This window comes from Protopterus annectens, chromosome 3.part1 (assembly GCF_019279795.1).
Source record: "Protopterus annectens isolate FY-2018-M chromosome 3.part1, PAN1.0, whole genome shotgun sequence".
In the NCBI taxonomy this organism is placed as follows: domain Eukaryota; kingdom Metazoa; phylum Chordata; order Ceratodontiformes; family Protopteridae; genus Protopterus; species Protopterus annectens.
Window position 1 is genome coordinate 1,697,437,696 of NC_056732.1, and position 25,256 is coordinate 1,697,462,951.

Sequence of the window (25,256 nt, forward strand, 5' to 3'; positions counted from 1 at the left end):
CAAAATAACATAATTATCTCAGAAATCATCATTCCAACATGTTTAAAGGCATAGGGCACTTATGGAAAGGTGTAAAATTCATCCTATCATCCATCAGCTCCCCATTGTATCAGATTCATTAAGTAGGTCTTCTAATGCAGATCCCCAAACATTAGGTTTCTTAATACCTAATTTACTTCTGTGATGGAAAAAACTCTAAGTCAGTGACAAGCAAAGACCATGAATTTTCAGATTCATAGATTATTACTAAGCTAATGAACTGGGGGGGGGGATTCTAAGTCTAGATAAGTTTTCCTGAAAGAATAATGACATTCTGTATCCAAACAGGGCATTGATGGTCAGGCATTTGTAAGTTACCTCTGTCCATAAGGGACATGGTTGCCAGGCCCAGTGTAAATTTCCTATTCTCCATCCACTGGTGTTGGCTGAGCTTAAATTGGATAATAAACAAACTCAGCTTCAACTGGAAGAGAAGCTTGTTCCATAGGAGGGGCAGTCTCTGAGATACATATCTGTCTCTCCAGCATATTCCTTTTAAGTCACAGACAAAATTCAGGTCCCTAGACCTTGTATTTTTGGTACTGTTTGACTTATGAATATATATATAGGAGATTCATTACTGTGAGATTTGATGATGCCTTGTATGCCAGGCATAGATCACCCTCAACAATCTATAGGAGACAGAGTAGAGATAAAGAGCGTTAAGGAGCTCTGCATAAGGCAGGTTTGCTACACCATGTATTTTTTTTGTAAGGAACCCTCTGAGGTCACTACTTGCTGCGTATGTTTGGTCAAGTACTTACTAAAAGCATCATTCTACTCTATGATTGGTCTGATAAGGGTAGAGTACAGTGGGATAATGACCTCTTTGAGTGCAGATACCATTCCCTTACAAGTTAAGCATCACCACTGTGGCCACGTGGTGGTTGAAGGCAAGGCTACTGTCCATATGCGTACGCAGAACCCTGACTACTAGGTCAAATTTAAGCAAAGAACTGTTTGCCTCATTTATTTCAGGTGCATTACAATCCATTTCCATAAGTTATCAAGAAAAATTATCAGAATAAAAATATGTGCAGAAACCCTGGAACTGGAGTGTAGATAATCAACTAGAACCAAAAATGACGAAGTAGCTAAGACTCATGAACTCTTTATTATTAAAACCACAGTTAAGTGCTTTTGTCTGTAAAAGACATCTTCAGAACCACGAATGAGTAAAAAAAGAGACTCACTAATGTGACTCATTAAAAAGTTTCTTACAATGACACCCCCCCCAAAAAAAAACAACAATCATAACTAAGTATAGTGAAAAAGTCTGCCAAAATATTTAAAGGAACATAGCCAAAACACTGTGGATGACATGGCATGTTGAACATACTAAACAAATGCAGACACAACAAGCAAGATATAAAGAACAGCCCAGTAGTGCAGCAGTTTGTGCTGTCACCTCACAGCAAGAGGTTCTCTGGTTCGATTCTCAGTTGGATGCCCTCTATGGTGAGTCTGCATGTTCTCCTTGCATTCATGCGGGTTTCCTCCTATATTACAAAGGCATACATTGGAGTATATCTCTTCGGACAAAAAATAAAAAAATATAAATTATAGTCGAGTAGCATGTAATTTCCATTCACTTGAGATGGAAATAGCTTCATTAAGACTTAGATCATTCCCAGCATCAAAACGGAGCTGCCAGAACATCTCTCAATGTAAAAGCCAGTTTTCCCAACCCCCTGAATACACACCAGAATCAATCTATTCAAGCACCATGAATTTAAATTTACTAAACCCAACACACACAGAAACATGTATAGCAAGTGCACTCTTGTTATCCATTCTAGTAATGCTATACTGGGGTTGGTAAATTCTTTTATTAAATGTATTCTTAGTCTTGCCAATGTAAAAGGCAGGACAGGAGTAACACCTGCCAGGTACACAACTCTCTTAGTTAAATTTCCCTTATGCATTCATTCTCAATATTTTTTCAAGTAGTGCACCCCCTAAATCAATGCCAATAAAGTGACATTGATGGCAGCGGCCACATTTAGATGTCATGAAGAAATTGTTCTGAGATGTTTTGACTGGTTTCTCTAAGATGCTCTTAATGTTGGGTTTATTCTTGAAGGTCAAAGTAGGGAGCATTCAAAAAAAAAAACCTTCAAATCATCATCGCACTGAAAAATAGACCAGTTTTTATGTAGAATTTTCTGTATGTTATTCACATCTAATGAATAACGCTAAACCACATCGGAATAATGACAGAAATTGTGGTTTAAATAAGAACTCTCACCTTTCTCACAAGTGCTGAACTTGTAATTCTCCAAACCCTTCTTGATAATAGGTGCATACATATCATCCCTTTCCTGTAGAACCTGATTGTAAAAATCTTCCACTAATGAAGATGGATAACCATGGTCAAGAAACACAGATTTTAACTTGTCAGAGTGCTGGATTCATATATTGTCATCGGAAGTTAAGTGAAATACCCTGTTAAATTGACTGCTTACCACCCCCTTCTTTTGATGCAAGGGGTAACAACTAGTAAAATGCAAAGTATTACAAAATGTAGGCTTTCTGTAGACAGAGGTGGTAATCTCAATATCAAGAAAGTTTATGCGATCTGTGTTCACAATTGTGTGTGAACTTTAAAAATTACCAAAATGAACATAAACCAACTAGTATATGTTCCACATTAGCCCTGCCAGAGGGTATAAACAGTACTTCATTACTGGACCATACAATAAGTATGTCATCCAGATAATGGAAATAACCAACACAATTTTCCAAAAGTTCCATCTTGAAAACAGCCTCAATTTCCCATCTTAGCAAAACTGCATTGGCAAAAATAGGGGCACATGTGGCACCCATTACTACCCCCTGTTGCTGCTTGTAATATTCACCATCAAAGACAAGGAAGTTATTACTTAAGACCAGTTCCATAAAATCCTGGGTGAAGGACATGTTGGCATCCGATAAGAAACCAAATTTGGATATAATTTCTTCAAACCACTCAAGCCTTTCTTCATGAGGAATAGTTGTAAAAAGACTTTGGATGTCACAAGTTGACAAAAGATAGTCCTTCTTGCACTCAATGCTCTTTAGTTTAACCAGTAGGTCCCAGGAGTCCCGAATGATGTAGGAAAACTTAATGAAAAATGATTTAAGCTTCCAATCAATAAACTTGGCCATTGGCTCAGTGTTAGTGCCCCCCCCCTGCAGCAACAATAGGGCACAAAGGTGGATCAAAAAAGGTTAGAATGAATTTTGGTATCCCAAAGATTTTGGGGATGACAGGATGGTGCACTTTAAGAAAATCAAATAACCCCAGTGTATAGTGTCAAATAGCAAAAGTGTACCCAAAAAGGTGTTAATTGCCATGTAAGCAATATTAATTTAATTTATTGACACATTGCTGTAAACAGACTCTCCATTGAGCAATATGTGCATATGGCCAGTATAGTCAACCCAGACCATAATTACCAATCACCCACCTCTGTCAGGTTTTATACACCTGATATTTTTGTCATGTGTCATGTTGTACAAGATTACACTGTCATCCTTGGATAAATTATAGAAACCGTGCTTTCTCTTGTTATCCAGCAAGCCTCTTATCTCTCATTCACTTCTGAAATACATTTAACACTGGATGAAGGGGGAATTGACCACACTTTTTCTTTTAAAATGACTGGCAGAGGTGTCAGAAACTGATGCATCCCTGAACCAAAATGTGGAAATTCAATTTTCTAGTGAAAAGTTTCAAACCAACTAGTATATGTTCCACATTAGCCCTGCCAGATGGTATAAAACTAAAACCCTTCAAGAATAAATGTGGTGCTCTGGCCCAATATACAAATCAGTGAAATTATAAATATTAAAATTGTAATAATATGTAACAGACACAGTGGGTGGCTGTGGTGGTGCAGCAGTTAGCATTGTCACCTCACAGCAGGAGGTTCTCCGGTTCGATTCTCAGCTGGGGTGCCTTCTGTACAGAGTCTGCATGTTCTCCCTGTGGTTCCATAGGTTTCCTCTGGTGCTCAGGTTTACTCCCACATTCCAAAGACATGCAGTAGGTGGACTGGACACTCTCAATTGACTGTGTGTGTGTGTGTGTGTGTGTGTGTGTGTGTGTGTGTGTGTGTGTGTGTGTGTGTGTGTGTGTGTGTGTGTGTGTGTGTGTGTGTGTACAGATGAACTACTGCAGGATTTCGTATGGGTGCTCAGGTTTCCTCCCACATTCCAAAGACATGCAGTAGGTGAACTGGATACTCTAAATTGGATGTAGGCTTGAGTGTGTGCAATTGAGTGGCACACCTGAACTACTGCAGCAGGGCTAGCCACCCAGTGGTGTAAATCTTGGCTCAAGATGATTGTAACTGTTGAAGTGACACCCTGACTCCATGTGCAAAATGGGAAAAAGAGGTTGAGGATGGATGGCTGTAACAAGTACAGTACCTGAGGTATGAGAAAAAGAACCAGTGTTCACAAAACTGTCAAAATTCACCATCTTTTGAATTGACTCGCATGTCAATTCTTGTTTCCCCATTTTTTTGCCCATCTGATAACCAGGATTGTTGGGTACTCTTGGGGCTCCCCTGTGCTTGGTTGCCAGCCACTGTGATCTCCTGGGAAAAGTTTGCTCTAAAGGGGACTCCATTTCATGAGAAAGTTCCTGTTGTTCATAAAATTCATCTCTAATAGTGCAGAACAGTTGCTGATACGGGATGTATTAGGCACCTTAGGATACACTGTCTCATTGTAATAATCATTTTCGTCCAGGGTCAATTTTTTTGTCTTTTCTACATTTAATGTGTGTCAGCTTGGTGTCAATTTCCTGGAAAACATTATTACAATTAGATTTATGTTTAGGAAAATCAAGGTCTGCTGTAATAGACTCTGCCAATTTAGAAATGTCTTCCTTATAATGAAACATCCGTCTGTCATTCTCCTTAATGGCAAGGTGGGTTAGTTCAAGGCCTGTCTTGTCAAAGAGATCCAAATGTTCCATGTGAAAAGGGGAATTTTCCTCCACACCTTGGAGATCTTTCCGTAGTCGTAGTTCCTTAGGGACATGCTGCCACTTAATACTTTCTCCTAGGAAATAACTGTCCAGCTATAATGACTTGTATTTATACAAAGATTTATCAAGTATTTGAATTTACTCTTGTAAGGGTAGGAAATCACCCTCAAGTGACCGAATGCATTCCCTTTCAATGGAAAAGTCAACCTTATCCAGCTATTTAGAAACATTCCCAGTTAGACTAAAGTCACATTTGAAACAGAATCCACATTAACTGAAGCAGAATCATTATCTCGTGGTGGCCGTTGTGAATCTGGAAATCTTTTAGGTCATGCTTTACAGGCAAATTGGCACCATTACTGTTTCCTCCATTGAAATAGGAAAGAACTTGTGTTAATTGTTGGATAAGCAGAGTACGGTTACTAGTAGAACCAGAGGAATTCACATTGGGGTGTCCAAAAACAACTGTTCCAGTAAGTCAAAAGCAGACATACCAGAGACCACTCGAACAACAAAAACAGAATAAATACATGCAGAAACCCTGGAACTGGAGTGTAGATAATTAAGCAGAACCAAAAATGACCAAGTAGCTAAGACGCAGGAACTCTTTATTATTAAAACCACAGTTAAGTACTTTCATCTGTAAGAGACATCTTCAGAACCGTGAATGAATCAAAGAAACACAGACTCACTAATGTGACCATTATAAAGTTTCAAACAATGACACACCCCCACAAAGAAACAATCACTAGTAAGCATGGTGAAAAAGTCCACCAAACTATTTAAAGGGACATAGCCAAAACACTGGATCACATAGCATGTTGAACGTACTAAACAAATGCAGACACAGCAAGCAAGCAAGATATAAAGATATAAAACAGAAATTTTAGTCTAGCAGCACACAATTTCAGTTCATTTGAGATGGAAATAGCTTCATTAAGACATGGATAATTCACAGCACCTAAACAGAGCTGCCAGAACATCTTTCGATGTAAAAGTCAATTTTGCCAGTCCCCTGAATATACACCAGAATCAATCTGTTTAAGCACCATGAATTTAAATTTACTAAACTCAACACATACAGAAACATGTCTAGCAAGTGCACTCTTGTTATCTGTTCTAGTAATGCTATACTAGTGTTGGTAAATTCTTTTATTAAGTGAATTCTTAGTCTTGCCAATGTAAAAGGCAGGGCAGGAGTAACACCTGCCAGGTACACAACTCTCTCAATATAACAGTTAAATTTCCCTTATGCATTAATTCTCAATATTTTTTCAAGTAATGAACCCCCTAATTCAGCGCCAATAAAGGCACATTGGTGGCAATGGCCACATTTAGATTTGATGAAGAAATTATTCTGAGATATTTTGACTGGTTTGTCTAAGATGCTCTTAATGGTGGGTTTATTCTTGGGGTTCCTATTATCTGATCGAATGTATAGGTTAGCGAATATCTAAACGTCGATCTGGTAATAGCAAAAGCAAAAAAGTGCGAACAGACGATTTAATGCAGGGAAAGAATTCCCTTGGCCATTATGCGGATTTTGCCCCTTTCCCCACTCTAGAGCAATCTCAGAGTTGGTATATTTAGCTAGGGGGTTGTGGGGGGCACTTCATTTTGGTTTAAAAATTTTTTTTTTGCAGCCGAGGAAATTCATTCCCTACATTAAATCGGCTGTTCACTGTTTTAATTTTTGATATTACCAGATCGAAGTTTAGGTATTCACTAGCCTAAACGTTCGCTCAGGTAATATAGACGTTATTCTTGAAGTTAAAAGTAGGAGACTTTCAAAAAAAACCCTTCAAATTATCATCACACTGAAGAATACATAGGAGTTTCTGTATGTCATTCACATCTAATGAATAACACAAAACCACATCGGAATAATGACAGAAACTGTGGTTTAAATCAGAACTCTCACCTTTCTCACTAGTGCTGAACTTGTAATTCTCCAAACCCTTCCTGATAATAGGGACATACCAACCATCCCTTTCCTGTAGAACCTGACTGTAAAAATCTTCCACTAATGAAATTGGATAACCATGGTCAAGAAACACAGATTTTAACTTGTCAAAATGTTGGATACATATATTGTCATCAGAGGTTAAATGAGATCCCCTGATAAATTGACTCTACCACTCCCTTCTTATGATACAAGGGGTGTCAAAAAGTGAAATGCAGGAAACTATTACAGAAAGTAGGCTTTCTGTAGATGGAGTTTGTAAATACCCTGTCAATATCCTTGGTAATCTCAATGTCAAGAAAGTTGATGCAATCTGTATTCACACTGTGTATGAACTTAAAAACAAAGAAGTTGGCTCCAATTGTGAAATAAATTCAGAAAACTGTACTTCTTCACTGAACCATACAATAAGTATGTCATCCAGCTAACAGAAATAACCAATACATTGTACAAAAAGTTCCAACTTGAAAATGGCCTCAGTTTCTCATCTTAGCAAAACTGCATTGGCAAAAATAGGGGCACATGCGATCCCCATTACTACCCCATGTTGCTGCTTGTAATATTCACCATCAAAGACAAGGAAGTTGTTACTTAAGACCAGTTCCATAAAATCCTGAAACAAGGATATGTCAGTATCTGATAAGATTCCAAATTTGGATATAATTTCTTCAAACCACTCAAGCCTTTCTTCATGAGGAATGTCTGTAAAAAAAGCCTTTGGATGTCACAAGTTGCCAAAAGATAGTCCTTGTTGCACTCAATGCTCCATAGTTTACCCAGTAGGTTCCGGGAATCTCAAATGATGTGAGGAAACTTAATGAAAAGTGATTTAAGCTTCAGATCAAAAACTTTTGCCATTGGTTCAGTGATAGAGCCCCCCACAGCAACAATAGGCCACAAAGGTGGATCAAAAAGTTTATAATAAATTTTCAGTATCCAGAAGATTTGGGGGATGACAGGATAGTGCACTTTAAGAAAATCAAACAACCCCAGGGGTATAGTTTCAAATAGCAAAAGTTCATCCAAAAGGTGTTAATTGCCCTGTAAGCAACATTAATTTCATTGATTGACACAATGCTGTAAACAGAGTCATCATAATAGTTCCCGAGTCTTAGTTACCTGGTTGTTTTTGGTTTCAAGAAAAATTATTAATGAATTATGGTACAGATATAAAAAAGAAAGATACATCATCTGTTGATGGCATTAACTGTATTGTTGCATTAGTAAACAGAATGTGTAGGAGTCTGATTTCATATCCTTCAAAAAGTCATTAACAGAAGGTGAAGTTTCTTATCTGTACAAATACAGGCATAGTTACCCTTCGCTGGACTGACTTGAATTTCAGCCCTGAATGTTTTAAGTTATTTGATTCATTTAGCTATAGACTAGGAGGTTGCCACCTTTCTATCATCCCATTTCCTGACACAAGATACACTGCCTTATATATTAATCATTCCTCTTTTACAACCTTCCTACCTGCCTCCTTTTACAAACCATGCCCACAATCACGTGGATCAAGTCCACATACTTTGTACACTGGAAAACATATATCAGTGCCACATATATTAATGCCTCCATACTGCAGTTGCAAAATTCCTTCGACTTATAAAACTTCCCAATACCCATGTGTACAAAACAATTAATTTTGTTCATGTTTGTGTACATGCACTGATTACATCACAGAAGAGTTCTAACCCTTAATGATATTGTCTTTCAAATGCATGCTCAGTGTGTACTAGGCCTTCCTGTATGGTCTTTTTCCTAGTCCAAATGTGTATATTAACAGAGTAACTTGAATGGCAGTATGTAGACATTACATGTTTTTGGAAGTGTACCACAAGTGAATGCCTTTGACATCTTTCTGTTCTCACCTATGTGCTGATTTTTCCAAGGCACTTACAAGGAGATCAACAAACACTACTCCGTGAGCTAAATATAATGTAAAATATGCACAAAACAGCTTTTCATATGAGGCATGAAGTATGGACAAATTAAAAAAATACTTTATTTTACATTTAGTACTCGATTCATAGCACGAGTTGAACTGCCTTTAGCATAGGAACTGCAATATCACCATTCCTAGTTGTATACTGTGCTGGAGTTTCCACCGCCCAGTCATTTTTCTTTTCAAACATAAAGCTTAGTAAGCAAGATTTACAGACATGTGAATTAAAATCAATATCAAAGTAATGGAGCAAGATCCAATGTACAATAAATGTGTGTGTGTGTGTGTGTGTGTGTGTGTGTGTGTGTGTGTGTGTGTGTGTGTGTGTGTGTGTGTGTGTGTGTCTGCCTGTCTATGCATGTGTGCATCAGTCTGTGTGTTTGTGTGAGCATGTGGGAATGTGCATGGGCTTAAAACCTTATGTGAGTGCATATGTGGGGGGGCATATCAATATATCTCCCTCACTAAGGGATTTTATTCAACAGACACACCAGTAATTCTGTATGCTTTTTTCAGGCAAGATAAACATTAAAAAAACAAGAGCTTTGCTAAACGCTTTCTGGAATTCATAAATTCCAATGCACTGGATCAACTTATCCACACCCCCACAGGGGCAACAACATCCTAGACCTCGTCATTACCAACATGAGTAACCTGAAGTCATCTCCTCGTTGGTCAGATCTGACCATAAGCTAATCACGCTAGATATCCGCATCCCGCCCCCACCCACCATTAAGGAAACCACTGTAAAATATTTCTCCAAAGCCAACTTCATGCTTCTTAAGACAGAAGTGGCAAACTTCATGACACCCATGCAGATGGACAATACAGCTACGACTACTGAATCCTGCACAAATGCACTCTATAAGTACTTACACAAGTGCATGGATCATGCTATCTCAAACAGAACCAAGACGATATCCTCCAAAAAAAGGAAGCCAATCTGGTGGTCCCCTGCCATAAACAAACTACAACAGAAGGAAAAAACTGTTGCAAAAGAGTGTAAAATCCCATGAGTGGAGGAGCTCCCTGGTCAGCATCAGTAAGAAGCTGAGATCCCTTATAAGATCCTCCAAAGCTAGCTACGAAAACAAAATAGCCACTGATTCTAAGGGCAACCACAAAGCATTCTATAGGTATGTCAAGAATCTCAATGGCAACATCCAGAGCTGCTCTGAGTTACAGCACAACGGCACAAAAATGACAGACCCAACTGATATTGCCAACATCCTGGCAGATAAGTTCAGTGATAACTTTACCCCCCCCCCCCACCACCACCTAAAGGGCCCATATCTATACAGAAAGAATGCAGAGTCCCTGTAATCACATCTATGCAGGTAAAAGCTACACTCTCTAAAACCAAAAACACAGTATCCATGGGACCGGACAACATCCCAGGCTGCATTTTATACAAACTTCAGAATGAACTGGCTCTCCACCTATGCACCATGTTCAATCATAGTCTCACAATCATAGTCTCACGTCAGGCTTTGTGTCCACCAAATGGTGCACAGCAACAGTTATCCCACTCCACAAAGGGGGAGCCACCACTGATCCTGGGAACCATCACCCTATTAGCCTGATGAGCCTGGTCTGCAAGGCCATGAAACATATCATCATGGAACTCATAAACAAAGACATTGGTAACCTCCAAACTCTGGACCCACATCAGTTCGGGTATGTGAAAGTCAGAATATGCCTTCTGAAACTTATCAACTTCTTTGAGGCAGTCACCAAAGCTGTAGACAAGGGTAAGGTGGTTCACACAGCCTATCTTGACCTCGCCAAGGCTTTTGATACCATCCTCCATTCAGGAATTATAGCTAAACTCATTAAACTAGGTATGAATCCGTATGTCATAAGATCGGTTGCCAACTGGCTCAGTGACAGAACCCACACTGTAAAAGTTGCAGAATCCAAATCTGATTTCAAACCAGTGACAAGTGGAGTACCACAGGGTTCAGTCCTAGGACCTCTCCTGTTTGGTATCTCCTTCTCTGAAGTACAGGCTAACACAGAAGGCTTCTGGCTAATGAAGTTCACAGATGACTGCAAACTAGGAGCCATAGTCGAGTGCCCAAATGATGTGGACATCCTACAGAAGAGCCTCACTGAGACAGATGCCTGGTGTCAGAGGCATGGCCTCAAGCTCAATGCCAAAAAGTGCATTGTCATCCCCTTTGGTAAAACCTCTGTACCCATGAACTTCCACATAAACAGCAGTCTACTTAATGCCGAATGTGTGATAAGAGACCTTGGGACCCAGGTGCTCCTTTGATAATCACATCGCCACGGTAGTCAGGAAATCTTTCTATGTGGCACACCTCATCACAAAAGGGTTCTCATCCAGGAAAAAAGAGGTCATTGTTCCCCTCTACTCGGCACTCATTACACCCATTATAGAGTACAACGTCCCTTTTGGAATGTACCTCACAAGACATCTGCAGCAACTGGAAAGGCCACAGAAGTACCTCATAAAGAGGATTACTGGCCTCAAACAGATGCCCTACACTGACCATCTCAAAAAACTCCAGCTTTACTCTGTAGCATATTGCCTACTCCAAGGAGATGTCTGCCTAACATATAAAGCTATGTTAAACCCGGAGCTGTTGGACATGCTTCACCTAAAGAAATCCCAATCCCTCTGAGCTACGCGCTCTAGGGACATAAACCTTGTCACCACAATAAACAGGGTGTGCTGGAGGGATAGATTTCTGTCCCAGAGACGTCCTATACTCTGGAACAAGCTACCCATCTATGTCAAGCAAAGTTCCTCATTAGCACTCTTCAAGAAAAATCTTGATGAGTGGATGAGAAATAGGAAATACACCCTGGGGATCACTTCTGTGGTTCTGCTCAACAGGGACACAGGAAATTAACTTTCTTGGGTGGCATAAGCCAGGGAACCTTGTTGGCTAGGCTTACTTAAGCCCTTGGGCCAATAGCCTAGTACCTACCTATGAACCTATGAACCTATAAATCAAAAATGTCTATAAAATAAGGCAAGCTAAATAAGCTTTCAAGTAACTTTATAACTCATAAGAAGGGTATAAACTTTTTGCTGCAAAGTTACATTTAAAAAAAAATAACAGTAATAAACTGATAAGGAGATTTCTGAACTGCATTACAGTAAAGGCAAGAAATTCAGCTACATGTTTGATTATCTTAGGAACTCAACTTCCAGTGTCCTGCTCCAAAAATTAAGGTATAATATAAGAAAATGTTTTATATTATTTGAGTTATCTAATGCCATACATGCAATTCTAGCCTTGCTGAATATTTCTATTTGTTCTTTTTGAAAAAAATGCTAAAACATCAGTATTAAAAGGGGGAGGGGTAAATGAAAGGAATTCTACATTACTGTAAATAATAAACTGATCACCTTGGCTAGAAGACTGCTGACAGGCAGATAGATACATGCTGCAGTTAAGAGAATACATATAAGTGCCTTCCAAAATAATCACCTTAACCACCACACCTACTTCTCAACTGCCCCTAATTTTGCAGAACATTCCTGATTTTGTCTCATATTTTTCTCCCTTTTCTTCATAACATTTTGATTTTCTGGTACATCACTGACGAGTGGAGTCAGTAAATAATACCAGACAATATAGTTCCATACTTATTGTTCTGAAAACTTATATTGATTCAAAACCTGTTGTTCTATTAATTTTTTAAATGGATTAGAGTAATAGCGGACTGGAGTTCTGCTGTGGCGACCCCAAACCGGGAAAAGCCGAAAGACACAACAACAACAACAAGAGTAATATTTTAAAAATGTCCCTGATGTTACTTGTGATAGCAAGGAAGAATACATTCAGGCAGAAGTTACATGGCCTGTTAGATAGAGCAGGCAGCCTGAGTTAGCATTGATGATGTGGGACCTGAATGCTCATATTAAGACAGACAGAACAGGATATGATAACTGCCTGAGTCCACATGTGTTGGGGCAACAGGAATATAGAAGGACAGTTCATTCTAGACCTCTGTCTGACAAAATGGCTTGATTGTGGCCAACATACAACTCAAGTAGACTTTTTCCATGTAAGTAAAGGGCACTGGAGTAAAGACAGTGATAGCTAAGTATTCCCCGGTGAAACAGTTATTCCACCAAACATAAACCACTGGTGGCCACAATCAGCTGTAAGCAGTGGTCAGTGAAGGTTCTAAGGTCAGCAGAGACTAGACCACAAACCTGGAAATTGACTGTAGTGAACACACAAGAATTCAAGAAAGCATTCAGTGCTCTATCACCTCAGTAAGAAGAGGTCTCTTTCTGAATCTCATGTCCCTGCAACATGGAATTGGTCCATCACCCTACTCCCCTATAAAGCCAACTACAGTTATGAACTACCTAGCTATGCACCAATAACTATTCTCCCCCCACTATTTAAGATCCCTGAATGCTATGGTCATTTCCAGCTCTTCATTTTTTACTGCAAAACAATTTACTCTTTCACGCACAACATGGCCATCTTCTGCACCATAGCACCGGTACAGCCTGTGATGACCCTGCACTGGCCCAGTAATCAAGGAGCCTCAATCCTCACCATGGCAACAGTGGGGGTGCACACACTGGGAGGATGACAAGTACACACACAGTAAAGTGCAATTTTTCTAAAGAGCACACAGAGACCACAGTCAGTCTGAAGCTGGTTTCTCCCTCTTTCTCCAGATCCCCAATAAGACTCCCCACTGGCATGGTTATAGAGTTGAGATCTCAGCTGAGTGGCCAAGCAAAGACCTCTGGCACCCTCTCTGTCCAACCAGTGCTTTGTGTCCCTGCCAAGTAACTGACACACACACACACACACACACACACACACACACACACACACACACACACACACACACACACACACACACACACACCTGGGAAAGGCTGGCACAGGTTTACTAGCTTCTGCCCAGACTATAAGGTAGTTATCACTGCCACCAGCTGACTCTTTATCAGCTACTTTAAAGCCCTTAGCAAAGGGTGCCCAATCTTACTGTGTAATGTTACTATCCATCCAAATGGTAGTTTGACCAACAGCCAAGCTATTAGGAGTGGCCAGTACAGTATCACCAAACAGATATGCAACTACCCTAAGAGCTTAAATATATTTCATAAATATCAGCCACAAAGATAGGTTTAAATATATTTAATAATAAATAATAAAAGAACAAAAAAATACTCAGCAAAATATCACAGTAAATTCAGAGTTCAAAATCACAGGAAATATTTAAAACAACATTGCAGTACAGTCTCAAATAAATAAAGAAAACATCCAAGCTATACTTCACTATATTCCTATCTGAATCTAAAAGAGTTACTATGCCCTAGAAACATACTTACAGCAAGGCAAGCATAGAGGTGATGAGTGGATGCTTCCAGGTCAAAGACAAAATACAAAATGCCCTCTTTCTCTCTCTCTCTCTCAGAGAGTTCTTAAATTAATATCAAATATTATTGCTGGGTTAGCTTGGATGACATCACTTTTAGTCATCTGACTTTAGTTCCCAAGCTAAACCCCCATTGTCAGAAACTATCAGCATTTTAGCATCTCCCTGTGAAATATATGTATCTCTCAGATCTTTGCAACTGCTGGAAGACATAAAACAATAAAACACTTACAAAACAATGCAGTAGGCACCCTCATTCTAGACATCCTGTCTCCTTGTTGCATTGAAACTAACTTTTATAGCATAATCATAAAACAATTTAATTTCGACTATTTTCTTGAAGTTTTGCAAGTTAACCATCTATAGTTTCATAGTTTCATAGTTTAGTACTAGGCTATCTGCCCTGGGGCATTTTTAAGCCTAGCCATAGTGATCCATGAAATGGTACAAAAATGTACAGAATAGATTTAGAATACTGTGCCTCTGTCTAGTAGTGACACAGAGGTGACCCCTGGGGTAAACTTACGATCTCCCATCCACTCATCAAGATTTCTCTTGAATAGAGTTAGTGAGGGGCTCTGCCTAACATGAACTGGAATTCTGTTCCAGAGCATGGGAAGCCTCTGGGTTATGAATCTTTCCCTCCAGCATGTCCTATTCATACTTGTACCAAGGTTTAAGTCTTTAGCTCTCGTGGTTCTGATGGATTTGGATTTTTTGAGGTGGAGCATGTCCATCAATTCCTGATTGGACATGACCTTGTACGTCAGGCATAAATCACCTCTGAGCAGGCGGTATGCTACTGAATAGAGCTGGAGTTTCTTTAGTCTGGCAGAATAAGACATATATTGGAGACCCTTGATCCTCTTGGTGAGGTACTTTTGTGGTCTCTCCAGCTGTTGCAAATGCCGGGTGAGGTACATACCAAATGGGGCATTGTGCTCAATCATGGGTCTGATGAGGGAGGAGTATAGGGGTATAATGACATCCTTGGATCTGGATGTGAATCCCTTCATGATAAGGTGTGCAAGGTAGAAAGTCTTTCTAACCACTTTGGCAACATGGGTATGAAATGAGAGGTCGCTGTCGACTTGGGTCCCTAGGTCTCTGATTACTTTTTCTGTACTCAGTGGGTTGCTGTCTATGTGATAATTTGTGGGTACTTTGTTTTTCCCAAAGGGGATGACTATACATTTTTTGGCATTTAGTTTAAGACCATGGCTCCGGCACCAGTTGTCCATTTCTGTGAGGCCTTTTTGTAGGATGTATGTGTCCACTGGTGTATCGACTATGGTGCCTAGTTTGCAGTCATTTGCGAACTTTGTCAGCCACAACCCTTCCATGTTTGCTTTAACATCTGAGAAATAAATGCTGAACAAGAGGGGTCCCAGGACCGATCACTGTGGGACACCACTTGTGACTGGCTTTGAGTCTGACATTGCTCCAGCGATTTTAACTTTATGGGTTCTGTCCTTTAGCCAGTTTGCAACCCATCTAGTGACATAAGGGTTTACATTTAAGCTGTTGAGCTTATCTATGATACCTGAGTGGGGTATTGTGTCGAAGGCCTTAGCCAAGTCCACGTAGGCTGTATGGACTGCTTTGCCCTCATCAATGGCTCTAGTGATTGTTTTGAAAAAGTCAACCAGGTTCAAAAGGCAGGATCTGCCATTTACAAAGCCAAACTGGGTGGGATCAAGTGTCTGTAGGTCCCCAATGTCTCTGTTTATGAGTTCCATAATGATTCTTTCCATAGCTTTGCAGACCAGGCTGGTTAAGCTTATGGGGCGGTAGTTCCCAGGGTCTGTAGAGGTACCCCCTTTGTTGAGTGGGACCACTGTTGTTGTACACCAGTGTTCAGGCACATATCCTGTAGTAAGGCTAAGGTTAAATAGCATTTTTATGTGCGGGTTTAGCTCCTCTTGGAGTTCACGTGATACCGTCAGGTCCCATTGATGCTGTGTTTTTAGCTTTGCTGAGGGCAGCTCTCACCTGGACATCTGAGATGACAGGGAGATTACATTCAGCTGGGATAAGTATTTCTTCTTTTGGGGGTGAGGGAGGGAGATGCACTGAACCTGTCAGCCAGAATGCTGGCTATATCTGTGGGTTCAGTGTAGAATTAACTCTGAGCATATCTGAGGGTTTCCGCCCAGTTTCTAACATAGCTGAAGAAGGCTTTGTGGTTATCTTTATTTTCTCTCAAAGTTGGCCTTGGATGTTTTATGAGAGAACGTAGTTTTCTGCTAGTGTTGATCAGAGATGTCTTCCCTTTATGGGATTTTGCTCTGTCATGCAGTAGCTTCCTTCTTTTGTTATACAATTTGTTGATGGTGGAGGTCCACCAGATGGGACGCTTGCCTTTGGTGGAGAGGATCTTGGATTTATTTGGGATTGCATGATCCATGCATTCTTGGAGATGTCCATAGAAAGCATTTGTGAAGGATTCAGCATTGTGGGATGTGGTATCCACTGGCCAAGTGGGCTTAAAGTATACCATCTGGGGTGGAGGTGGGATATGTATATCCAGGGTGATTAGTTTGTGGTCAGATCTCACTAGTGAATTTTGTCCCCGTGTTTGTGATGATCAGCTCTAGTATATTATCTCCCCTAGTGGGAGAGGTGACTAGTTGTTCCAGTGCATTTGAATTTATGAATTCCAGGAACCTTTGGGCTAGGGTATTAGGGCTAGAATAATGTACCCAATCTATGTTCTAGTTACCACTATTAAAACATATACATTTACACAATTACAATATTTTATATAAATTTCTATTCTAAGCCAGTAGAGCATGCTGTGGTAAAATTTTAGCTCAGTACAAAACATATAGTTCTAACATGGTTGTAGCACAAGCATCTTCCATGAAGCAGGTTGGCATTCACAAATGACACATAACCACTTACAAAATTCCAGATAGCTGGGCTGGCAGTATCTCCTTCTGTCACACTTCTATATAAATCATATAAATATTCATAAATGACATATAATTTTTTACAAAATTCCAGATAGCTGGGCTGGCAATATTTCCTTTTGTGACACAGCCCAGCCATTTTGACCTTCTTAACCAGAGCCACAACCCCAGGATTGAAAACAAACTTGACTTGTCTCTTCCATATTCGTATACTTATATCAAATGTTTATGGCACAGTGCCCCACCCCAAACTACTCCATACTCTAGCCACAATAGATCTACCTGAATCCACCTTCAATTGCTTCACCAGCTACCTAAGCAAAAGAATCCTATAAATGAAATGGCAATATGCCCACTTGTTCTACTTATGAGCCACAATCAGAGTCTCACAAGGCTCGACCCTCAGCTCTGTGATAATCTATGTATAAATGGCCTCCTAACAAACTCTTACCTGCCACACTCATTCAAACTGCAGACGATTCCACTCTCATCTGCTTAGCCAGAACAATATCTGAACTCCAATTCCTTACACAATACTTTCCAAATATAGAGCACTGGTATAACAAAATACAACTCTTGCTAAATCCTGAAAAAACAAGCTAATGCTATTTATTCCCAAAAGCTCAAACAAAGACAGGCAATCATTCAGTCACCTTAATTGAAAACATCTAGATTGACAAAGATCCTACCATTGAACTCCTAGGGGTCACAATTAAGGAACATCTGAAATTTGATATCCATATTCAATAAACCATTAAAACAATGGGAACCCTATATAGGGCCAATCACTACCTCTCTGACCAAGTATGTGAAACCACTGCAACCTCATACCTCCCACCCTGCCTACTCTACCCATAGCCCATGTTCACACACCTCCACTCCACACAATTACACAAATTAGAGTAATGCTATAATAAAATCATAAAATTTGAAGCCCAGCTGCTCAGTTGACTCTATTACTCTTTTGTTCGCCAGAGACTCTCTTTGATGGACTTTCCCAGTTAACTTAATTTTGGCCAGCTAAACATTGCCCTCAGTGCACTCTACCAACCTCAGAAATGCCTAGCAACACCATCAGTTCATAGGTTCATAGGTTCATACTAGGCTATCTGCCCAAGGGCATTTATAAGCCTAGCCCATAGTTATCCTTTAGTTTGAATAAAAACTATGCCTATCATTTTGCTGTGCCTCTGTCAAGCAGTGACACTGAAGCATCCATTGGTCAAGATTCCTCTTGAACAAGGCCAGTGAGGTGCTCTGCCTCACATGTTTTGTTCCACAGCATAGGGAGTCTCTGGGTGATGAATCTGTCCCTCCAGCACGTTCTATTTATAACCCGTGTCAAAGTTTAAGTCTCCTCGCCTTTTGTGGTTGAGGGATCTAGATTTTTGAGGTGAAGCATATTCATCAGATCTGGGTTTGACATGGCCTTATATAGTCACACAGGTCACCTTTTGGTGAGGAACTTTTGGGGCCTTTCAAGCTGCAGCAGGTGTCTGGTCAGATACATTCTACTGTCAACCTGGGTCCCCAGATCCCTGATGACTTTTCTGTGCTCAGTGGATTGCCACCTATATGGTAGCTAGGGGTAACCTTGTTTTTGCCATGGCTCTGGCAACAGTTATCAGTTTCTGTGAGGCACTTCTGGAGGATAACTGTGTCAGATGTGGTCATCTGCAAACTTTGTCAGCCATAACCCTCCTGTGTTTGCTTGTACTTCAGAAAAGTAGATGCCGAACAAGAGTGGACCCAGGACTGAGCCCTGTGGGACACCACTTGTGACAGGCTTTGAGTCTGACATGGCTCCAGCAACTCTGACCCTGTGGGTTCTGTCACTTAGCCAGTTTGCAACCCATCTTGTGATGTATGGGTTTACATTCAAGCTGATGAGTTTTTCGATGATACCTGAGTGGGTGATGTAGTTGCACATATTATTTCTGTATTTAAGATTCGAATCCTCACAGATGATGTCTGTCTCCAAAACCATCAGCTCCCATGGCAATGCATTGTATTCTAACCATGTTGCCAACTATGGAACAACCTACTCGTATATATCAGACAAACAGAATGCTAACAATTTTAAAAGTAAACTAAAAATTCTTTTGCTTAACACATCACACTATAATTGTAACACTCTTCCCCTATAAAACACCATCCTGTACTACTAAACAGCCGCACTATACTGCTCCATTCAAACCCACATAGCGATAACAAATGTGTGTGTGTGTGTGTGTGTGTGTGTGTGTGTGTGTGTGTGTGTGTGTGTGTGTGTGTGTGTGTGTGTGTGTGTGTGTGTAGTTACATAGAAAGATAGATAGACCGGTTCCTCCAAGATATTCGTATCTATAGTCATCAGCTTTTCTATCAAGTCCATTTGTAGCGATATAGTAGTCTGACTGATTTCCCCCATTCCTCTTTACTCTTCTTAACAACTAATCTAACTTTCTAGTAAATCATCATTAACCAGACTATCTTCAGGTAATTCTGCTCATATACTCCAATTCCTACATATGTCTTGGTCACCACGTTTCACATTTCTAACAACTACCTGTTTGTATTCTTTCTCTCTAAATTCTTCTTGCATGCTGCAACCCCCACAAAGACATAAATCCAATACCATTGCTCATTTTGCAAATTCATTAATACCTTCCACCCCATCAAATGCATTATACATAGCTGATGTAATCAAATGTTCTGTGTTGTATGTAAAATTCCATATGTTTTTGCATAGTATCTAAGTTCGCTGATATAATGAATGTAAGGAAAAACAATGCTCTTACTTAAAAGTGAGCCTGCAAGTTATACTAAAAATTATAGACCAATAACTTGCCTTTCGACGATGTAGAAACTATATACCACAACTGATGCCGACAAAGTTTATAGTTATTTAGAAGAAAAACATGTCTCAGTGGCTGAACAGGTCAGCATTCTCTAGGGTAAACAGAGCTTCTAGGGAGTGGAGTTTTGTGTTGCTAATCTGGGAGTGGAGTTTATTGTTGCTAATCCGTGAGCAGTATCCCATCCAGGAACTACTGTACACTTGTATTGGAATGTGCCTAATGTTTTATGTAAACATGTCTCAGACAACCAAGGGCATTCTTTCACCTTTATGGTATTACAAGTTATTCCAGGTCATATAAGGGGAGGTGACTTGGTTAATAAAACTGAAATGGCTGAAATGAAATGGATAGCTAGTCTACAAACTGATAAGACTCCTGGTCTGAATTTGAATATTCCCTTAAATCCAGCTTTAAAGGCACGAAGCCTACGTCATTAACTTGTTAATAGTAATCATTCGTTGACTGGCCTACAGAGGTTTAACTAGGTTATTGTTTTCCTTTGCATTTTATATCTGAAGAAGCATGCAAGTGTGAAAGTTCTCATTGTTTTTATTGTTTTTATTATTAAACTGTATGTTCTTAGTCGTGCTGGTCGTTCTAGTTATTATTGGCTTACTTGTTTATGTTATAGACCAACCTCTGGTTGCCTATGTTACTGTTTTGTTTGTTTGTTCTTGAGGATTGATGTTCTTATTTGGTTCAAACAGTAGATTATTGTCAGGATAAAGAATTAAGTGAAAATGAGATAGATCATTGGATATGTCACTGATGAAGACTAATGAAGAGGGAGAACAGTAGAAACCCAAGAAATGATCTTTGGGGACTCCTGTATTATCAGAAACAGGTGTGGAAAGACACTTTCCTCTCTGGACCTTTGGAACCAATTCATTGTATTTGAAACAAAGTTTACTTAGATTGCAAAGCAGAAGGTTATGATTTACACTTTCAAATGTTTTTGTTATATCATTGAAGAGTCCCCTCCCCTTTAGTTTATAATCATTCATATTATTAAAATTTTATCTTGCAACTGTTTGTAATACAATCATTTGGTTGAAAGAGTTCCTAAATCCATGCTGGTTGTCACAGAGCAAACCATATTTGTTTACATGTTCCCAAAGTTGCTTGTGTATTAACTTTTCAAAGGTTTTAGTAAAGAAGCACAGATTAGCTACTGCTCTGAAGTTGTTATACTCTTTTAAGGCACAGTTTTCCGGGAAAGGGGTATGATACAAGCCTAAGGAAAAATGAATGGAGGTTAGTGATAAGCTAAAGGCATATGTAAGTGGCTTTGTAATTAAAGGCGCTGAAATGTCGAGGAATGAGAGGTCGAGTTTAAAAAGTTTAATGCCTGTTTATTTCTTTTAAGTTGAATGGTGCTTTTTTGTTAATTCTTTATTAGTAATTTGCCTGAAGTGGCCAATTGAGCTAAGGTATATAATTGAGAAGAGCAGTTATGAGATACTTGCATTTCATTGATAACATGTGTGGATTTCTGTGTGTTGTGAACATTTTGATTCAGTGAAGAAATGAATCAGTTAGCTAAAGTGTCATAATCAGGTATGAGCTGTTCAAATGTTTGACATCAGTAATGCATCCTATTAAGGTTTTTAATTCTTTCCAAAATTGTTTTGGATTGTGCGCTTGAATGTTCTGTTTGTTTCTGCATTAAGTAACTTTTACTGGGTTAGTACTAGTAGCAAACCGTTCGATTGTCAGTTAGAGCGTCTTCTGTGTGACAACATGCGTGAACGGGCGTTCCTTCGTTGAAGGTTGTGCGTTAGGCCTGGCAAGCCAGCACTTAAATCTCTACTGCCAGTCATTAGCGGACCGGAGTTCCGCTGTGGTGACCCCTAACCGGGAAAAGCCGAAGGACACAAACAAACTGAGTTAGTAGCAATCCTAACATGTTAGTTGAAATAGCTGTACCTCTCGTACAGCTACTTGTCTGTGGACTGATATTTCCATTCTTTCCAGGATGAGTCTTGAGATTTGAGTAATTAAGTTCATTTGACAGCCAGGAGTATTTTTTACCTCTGACCTTTCTTGTAATGACCGATAATATAATGTCATGTTTTGGTCTAAGTATTTCATGAAACTGGGCTAGTGGCATGTCTGAATCTGTATGGTTATATAAAGAAGGAAACTCAGTGGCTCATATGTGAGTATTAATTAGCTGCATTTTCAGTTTTGAGATTGGTCTGTAAGTTATGATACAAGACTTTTTTTTTTATTATTGATGCATTAAAGGACATAGTGGAGTGAACTGGGCAGTAGTCACTTCAATTATTTTGTAATACAATAACATCTTTGCATCTTCCTTTTATGTTTGCAATTATGTGGTCAAGAATAGAGTAGTTGTATTACCTATGCCTGACCTACAGGGCACTCACAAATCCAGCCCTGATGGAGCTGCTACACATCCGTGAGTCAAACAGCAGGAGGGTCACCCGATTTAGGGAACTAAACTTACTGACAAACAAAACATGCTGGAGAGACAGATATGTGCCTCAGAACTTGCCCCTTCTTTGGAACAGGATTCCTATTCACATTAAGGAGAGCCCTTCCCTGTCCCTCTTCAAAAGCAATTTGGATCAATGGATGGGGAATCACAAATTAACACTTGAGGTAGTCCCTATGTCCCTTTTAACAGGGGCAGTCTGTAAGATGAGCAATGCACAGGGACAAATCCATGTCATTCTCTTGCCCCTGGGGGCCACATATTTGGTAAAATTGGGTTATATTAGCTAGGCTTGTAAGGAACCTTAAGCCATTAGCCTAGTAATCTCCTATAAACCTGTTCAAGATTATGGGACATAATTTTCCTAAGTGGGTGTGATGTGGACGTGCTAGTGTCAGTTTTGAAGTCACTTAAAATGATAGTTTTATGTGGTATGCCACTGAGAATACATCATTAAGTAGTTGACACAGAATGGTTATTGACGATGAAAATAGATTTAAGATATGCAAAGTCATATAGAATTATAGGCCACTATCTCTAAGTGGTGGGATAACAGGAGTCATCCTTATAGCAAGTTTTGGTAATTCGCACAATATGTGGTGTTTCAGCGTAGACCCAGACTTCCAGTCCTGACAATTAATTGTTAATACACCTATATTAAGATGGGGACTTTTTAGGGTTTTTTTTCTTATTGCTGTCTGTGAAGCATAGAGTATTATGTTGATCTGGGGGTGCATTGGTTTATTTTGTGGATGAAGAGTTATATATTTAGAGCAGTGCCTTGATTTACTTGTATGTCTCCTACTACAGTAGTTAAATGTCCACATAGTGTGGTCTTGACAAGTTTCTTTTTATTGTGTTAGTGGTTGAATGATAAATCTAAAGCATATAATTTTGTATTAAATATCGATTCCTAATAATATGAGTTATAGCAGTGGAATAATTTAAGTAAAGTGGGTTGTGGAGATCTGATATTTTGAAGGGATGTTTAGTGGTTGTAAAAAGCCATTTAAAGTTGGGAGTGGTAAGAAACTATACAGCTTAAGAAAGAGTAAAAGAGAACATAAGAGGGATAAGGGGGGACCATACAGCTTAAGGAAGAGTAAAAGAGAACATAAGAAGGATAAGGGGGGACCATACAGCTTAAGGAAGAGTAAAAGAGAACATAAGAGGGATAAGGGGGGACCATACAGCTTAAGGAAGAGTAAAAGAGAACATAAGAGGGATAAGGGGGGACCATACAGCTTAAGGAAGAGTAAAAGAGAACATAAGAAGGATAAGGGGGGACCATACAGCTTAAGGAAGAGTAAAAGAGAACATAAGAAGGATAAGTTGATGCTGGAGGTGTGCATGTTCTTCATAGATTCACAGATTCGTAGATTCATAGGTTGTTATTTGGCTAAGAACCCTGACGGGAGGCTTTCTAATCTTAGCCAAGTTTTCCTGAAAGAATAATGACGTCCTGATTCCAAATAGGACATTGAGAGCCAGGCATTTATAAACTAGCTCTGTCTATAAGGGACATGGGTGCCAAGCCCGGTGTAAATTTTCTATTCCCCATCCACTGATCTAGGTGGCACTTCACCTGGATGACAGACAAACTCAGCTTCACATGGATGGAAAGCCTGTTCCATAAGAAAGGGAGTCTCTGAGACACATATCTGCCTCTCCAGCATTTTCTGTTTAGGTCACAGACAAAATTCAGGTCCCCAGAACTTGTATTTGTGGTACTCTTTAACTTACAAATATGTAGGAGTTTCATTAGTGTAGGGTTTGCGGATGCCTTGTAAGCCAGGCATAGATCATCCGTCAGCAATCTATAGGAGACTGGGTAGAGGGAAAGGGCTTTAAGGTGGTCTGCATAAGGCAGGTTTGTTATGTCTCGTATTCTGTTTGTAAGGAAGCTCTGAGGTCAGTCTAGTTGCTGCATATGGCTGGCCAGGTACATACCAAAGGGAGCATTGTACTGTATGAATGGTCTAATAAGGTCAGAGTACAGTGGGATAATGACCTCTTTGGACCTAGATTACATGGTCTTACTTATAAATTGCGACAACGAAAATAAAATGAAATAAACACTATAGTGTGCCTGAATGAAGACATGCACTCTATAAGCTATAGGTTCATAGGTTGGTACTGGGATATCTGCCCAAAGGCATATATTAGCCCAGCCACATTGTGCGGTATTCACCGCCCCTTTAGTAGTTCCCTAGACCCTTGTACTAGCAGCTAGTACCCTTGGCCCCTATCTAGTAGTGCTGTTGGCGTGATCCCCGGTGTGAACTTTCTGTTACCCATCCACTCATCAAGGTTCCTCTTGAAGAGTGATAGTGAGGGGCTCTGTCTTATGTAGATCGGGACTCTGTTCCATAGTAAGGGAAGTCTCTGCGAAGGGAATTTATCCCTCCAGCATGTTCTATTCATTGTTGTGTTGAGGTTTATATCCCTAGAGCGTGAAGCTTGAGTAGATTTGGTTTTGCTGAGATAGAAAATGTTTAACAATTCTGGGTTGGACACGGCTCTGTATGTTAGACAGAGATCGCCTCTGAGAAAGTGGTATGCAACAGAGAACAGTCTTAGCTTTTTCAATCGTGCTGCATAGGGCAACTGTTTGAGGCCAGCAATCCTCTTGGTTAGGTACCTCTGTGGTCTCTCCAGCTGCTGGAGCTGTCTAGCCAGGTACATTCCAATTGGTGCATTGTACTCAATAATGGGTCTGATGAGGGAAGAGTAGAG